The following is a 5,718-nucleotide window of genomic DNA, read 5'->3' on the forward strand; positions in this document are numbered from 1 at the left end:
GTCCAAGGTGTTATATGGGCTTAAGCAAGCCCCAAGAGCTTGGTATGAGCGTCTTTGGGACTTCCTTCTTATGAAGGGCTTCACCATTGGGAAGGTCGACACCACACTATTCACCAAGAAGCTTGATGGACATATCTTCATTTGTCAAGTGTATGTTGATGATATCAACTTTGGATCATCAAATAAAGATTCTTGCAAAGAGTTTGGTGAATTAATGTCGAAGGAGTTCGAGATGTCAATGATTGGAGAGCTTACATTCTTTCTTGGTTTTCAAGTCAAGCAAATGAGAGAAGGAATTTTCATCTCTCAAGAGAAATATACAAATGATCTTCTCAAGAGATTCAAGATGGATGAATGTAAGCCAATCAAGACACCAATGCCAACTATTGGACATCTCGACCTAGATGAGGGAGGTAACACGGTTGATCAAACTCTCTACTGCTCTATGATTGGTAGCTTGTTATATTTAACTGTATCTAGGCCCGACATTATGTTTAGTGTGTGTATGTGTGCTAGATTTCAAGCTAATCCTAAGGAAACTCATTTAATTGCCATTAAAAGAATCCTTAGGTATCTTAAGCACACACCAAGCATTGGCCTTTGGTCCCAAAGGAGCTATATTTGAATTAGTTGGCTATTTTGATTTGGATTATGCCGGTTGCAAAGTGGATAGAAAAAGCATATCCAGAGGGTGCCATTTGCTTGGTAGATCACTTGTGTCTTGGTCCTCCAAGAAACAAAATATTGTGGCCTTGTCCACCGCCGAAGCGGAATACATTGCCACGGGTGCTTGTTGTGCACAAATTCTTTATATGAAACAAACTTTGCTAGACTATGGTGTAGTTCTAGAAAAAGTACCTCTTTTGTGTGACAATGAAAGTGCGATAAAACTTGCAAATAATCCGGTTCAACACTCACGCACCAAGCACATTGATATCCGCCATCACTTTCTTAGAGATCATGTTGCCCTCTTATTGCCTATTTTCTTAAAAAGAATTATAGCCTAAGGCAAAATATTTTGAAAAATTTGTGGGTTTGAGAGAGGTCACTCACATCAGTTCCAATTGGTGTTTATTTGGATCTTACTGAAGTTGGGACTTGATTGGGAATAGGCAGCATAAAGGACTTTGAAGATTTGCTAGAAAATGGGTGACCGGACGCTGCACCGGACTCTGATATCCAGCGTCCGGTCAATTCACAGGTGGTGAACTACTGTCGAGAAGGAGTGACCGGACGCTGAAACAGTGCTTTCCTAGCGTCCGATCAGATGGCGATCTAGCGTCCGGTCGATCGAAGACGAAGGAGACTGCTTGCACCAGACTCTGGCTGCGTCCGGTCGGGGTCCACCGAACACGTCCGGTCGTGATTCTAAGGGTTTTGGACCTCCCTAGAATTGACCAGATGCTGGGTGGTAGCGTCCGGTCAGTAGGAAACATGCGGTTTTAGGACTTCTTCTTCGTTTCCTTTTCTGTCTCATCGGGGGCCACCCATATAATCCAACCGTCGTGACCTAAGGCCGCATCTGCGCCGTCTTCACTGTCCCGAGCCACCACACCATGCCCTAGCCACCACATCTTCTCCAGTGCCCTACTCCCGCGCCAGTGCTGCCAGTGCTCATGCCTCCCTGCGTTAGCGCTGCCGTGCCCTACCTACACCACCGAAGAGTGTGCCCATGCAGCTCCAGCGCCACTGCCGCGCCTATGCCCTAGCACTACCTGTTGCCACCTGCATCAATCCCGCATCGCCGTGCTCTGCTCCAGCACCGCCACCGCACCTATCGCCGTCGAGCTCGTGCCCTAGCGTCGCCAGCATCACCAGCGCCGCCACTAGTGCCTCGTCAGAATCCCTGTCGCCTTCACAAACATCTCCAGTGCCCACTTTGGATCTCCATGGCTGATCCACGGTCGAGTTCGTGCTCGTTACTCTTGGTGATCACCATCACCTAGATGGCTTGGTGGTGATTGGGAGCTTGGTGATCATTCGACGAAGCTTGTGGATGACCCAACTCAAGTTGTGAGCCATTGTGGGTGATTCACCACGATGGAGTGTCAAAGAATCAACCCATAGAGAACACTTGATCCTTGCGCGGATCAAGGGGGAGCTACACCCTTGTGCGGGTGCTCCAATGAGGACTAGTGGGGAGTGGCGACTCTCTGATACCTCGGCAAAACATCATCGCGTTCCTCCTTCTCTATTTACTTTGAGTAATTCAATTCTTGTCATTTACATTCATAGAATTGCCATGCTAGAGTAGGATTGGAATATAGGTTGCTAAACTTTTGTGCGGTAGATCAATAAAAACACTTTCTAGGCACAAGGGATTAATTGGGCTAACCATAGGACTTAATTATTGTAAAGAAATTTAGAATTAGCCCAATTCACCCCCCTCTTGGGCATCTTGATCCTTTCAGAGACCTTGTTCACTAAGGCATGAGATAAAGTGGCTGAGCATGGTGAGGCACCCCGTAACTCACCGTATCCCCTTTATGTTCTGAATCGGGCCCATCCTCGTGATGTCTAAGATCTTCTCTGGGTTGGCTTCGATGCCATGCTCGGAGATGATAAAACCTAGCAGCATACCCCTTTGGACCCCAAAAACGCCTTCTCAGGGTTGAGCTTGATGTCATTTGCTTGGAGTTTTGTGAAGGTCTGCTCTAGGTTGGCTATGACCTAGTCAGCCCATTTGGATTTGACCATGATGTCATCCACATAGGGCTCAATGGTCCGCCTGATGAGATCCCCGAAACACTTGAGCATGCTGCGTTGGTACATAGCCCCCTTGTTTTTCAGACTGAATGGCATTGTGACGTAGCAAAATGATTCGAACGGGGTGATGAAAGACATCACGAGTTGGTCAGACTCTTTTATCATAATTTGATGGCACCCAGGTTACGCTTCAAGGAAGCAAAGGGTTTCGCACCCTGATGTCAAGTCGACTACTTGGTCTATGCATGGCAAAGGAAATGGATCATTTGGACACGCTTTGTTGAGACCCATGTAGTCAACACATATTCTCCATTTCCCACTCTTTTTTCATACAAGAATGGGATTGGCTAACCACTCAGGGTGGTATACTACCTTGATGAACCTGTTTGCCAAAAGCTTTGTAATCTGTTCACCGATATCCCTGTGTTTCTCCTCATCGAAGTGACATAGGCACTACTTTACTGGCTTGGAGCCTGGCCTAATCTTCAAGACATGCTCAGCAAGTGCTCTCAGAATGTCTAGCATGTCCGAGGGGCTCCACACAAAGATGTCTCTATGGGCGCAGAGGAAGTCGACGAGCGCGCTTTCCTATTCGGAGGAAAGCATGGTGCTAATGCACACCACTTTGCCCTTGGAGTCGCTGGGGTCTATGAGGACCTCTTTGGTGCCTTCTACAGGCTCAAAAGACCCAGTCAACCGCTTAGGGTCGAGCGTTTCTTTGACAATCTCCTCTTTGATGGCCGCGAGCTCTTTGGAGGCGACAATTGCCATGGCGTATTCGCAGCACTCGACCTCGCACTCATAGGCCATTAGAAGGAGGTGCTGATGGTGATGACCCCACATGGACCCAGCATCTTCAACTTTAGATAGGTATAGTTGGGGACAGCCATGAACTTCGCGTAGCATGAACATCCTAGGATGGCGTGGTAGGTTCTTTGGAACCCGACCACCTCGAAGGTAAGGGTCTCTATTCTGTAATTTGTTGGATCCCCAAAGGTGATGGGCAGATCATTCTGCCCAAGTGGCATGACCTGCTTTCCTAGCACGATGCCATGGAAAGGCTCCCTAGTCGGTTAGATGCGTGATCGGTCGATGCCCATGGCATCGAGCATTTCGGCGTACATAATGTTGATGCCACTGCCTCCATCGATCAGCACCTTGGTGAGCCGCTTCGTATCAATGATCAGGTCAACCATGAGCAGATATCTTCCTGGCTATGGGACGCTTTCCAGATGGTCGGTCTGATCAAAGGTTATGGCAGACTCCAACCATCGGAGGAAAGTAGGTGCGGCCGGCTCGATCATATAGATCTCGTGGTGTTCAAGCTTCTGGCGGCACTTGGAGTCATAGGTCACCGACCCTCTGAAGATCATGAGGCATCCATCCAGCGTCGAAAAGCTACCATCCTTCCCCTCAGAGTCGTCCATGGTCGGCTTTGGCTCCTTCCTTTGCTCCCCCTTGTTGGAGCCTCTAGACAAGAACCGCTTCATGACGACTTAGTACTTGTATAAGTGCTTGATGGGGAAAGCATCGTTTGGGCATGGCCCTTTGAGCAGCTTCTCGAAGTGGTCCAGGGTACCCTCGGCTGGCTTTTGATCCCCCTTACGGTCAGCGGTGGACACAAGCAAGCTCTTGCGCCACTGCTTCTTCTTCTTCTTCTTATTGGGACGGTTGGAGGCGCCTTCGCCGGCATCCTTGTCCCGCTTCGCCTTGCCTTTGAGGTGGTCAAAAATCGCTCCAACCATCTCCTCGCCCGAGGCATGGCTGGTGGCGATGTCGAGGAGTTCCTTGCTAGTTCATGGGCCCTTACGTCCTAGCTTATGGACTAGGGACTCATAGGTGGTCCTAGACAGGAAGGCTCCTATGACGTTGGCATCGGCGACATTAGGCAGCTCGTTGCATTGCCGAGAGAAGCACTTGATGTACCCATGAAGAGTTTCCCTGGACTTCTATCGATAGTTTTTGTGATCCCGTGGTTCCTAGGACATGTGTATGTGCCCTGGAAGTTTCCCACAAAGATCTCCTTTAGGTCCGCCCAACTTTGGATTCGGTTGGGCGAAAGGTGTTCCAACCACGTTCATGCCGAATCGGCCAGAAACAATGGAAGGTTGTGGATAATGAAATTATCATTATCCACTCCACCGGCTTGGCAAGCAAGTCGATAATCCTCGAGCCATAGTCTAGGGTTTGTTTCCCCGAAGTATTTTGGGATGTTGGTCGGCAGTCGGTACTGTGGTGAGAAGATGGCGTTGAGGATGTGTCGGCCAAAGGCCTGAGGTCCTAGCAAGTCGAGGCTCGGGCTTTGGTCCTCGCTGCTATTGTAGTGTCCTCCATGATGAGGGTGGTAGCCGCGGCTAGTCTCCTCCCTCACATCTCCACGGGTATGCCTACGGGCATCGAGGGTGTTGTGCGTGTCATGGTGGAGGCCAAGACTTTCATGCACTAGGATCGCGGTGCGTGGCCTGCCGCCTTGCTGCGCCTGATGGACCGATATGTCCTTGTTGGGTCGCTCTGATGGCGCACGCTGGCTAGCGTCAAGCTCGCATCGTCGGGACAACGAGTTCTCGGCCTACTGCGCCACCGCACGCTTGAGTAGCATGTGAATCTCGTGATGGACCCGACGATCCTCGGGCATCGAGGGCCCAGATTCCCCCGGAGCAAGGCCACAGCAGCCTTGTTCTAGCTTGCCCGAGTGAATTGTAGGAGGGCTTCGTCGTCCTAGATGATTCTCTGGTTCATGTTGTGGGCCACGGCGCGCACACGCCCATCTCTGTGGTGCTCGATCTCTCGCTCGAGGCTGGCAGAGTGGAGAGGTTGGATGGCGATGGGAGCCTGCATCAACTCTCTCCATCGTGACGATGAAGTCTAGGTTCCTGAAGCGCACGTGCGCACCTGGGACCTAACTGATGCCGTGACTAGCCATTTGTGGCCTGATGTGGACGTCGAAACACGTAAAAAGCCCCTACTTGGCACGCCAACTATTGGTGTTTCAAGTTACCAACTAGTAAATTT

This window comes from Miscanthus floridulus, chromosome 6 (genome assembly GCF_019320115.1).
Source record: "Miscanthus floridulus cultivar M001 chromosome 6, ASM1932011v1, whole genome shotgun sequence".
Lineage (NCBI taxonomy): Eukaryota > Viridiplantae > Streptophyta > Magnoliopsida > Poales > Poaceae > Miscanthus > Miscanthus floridulus.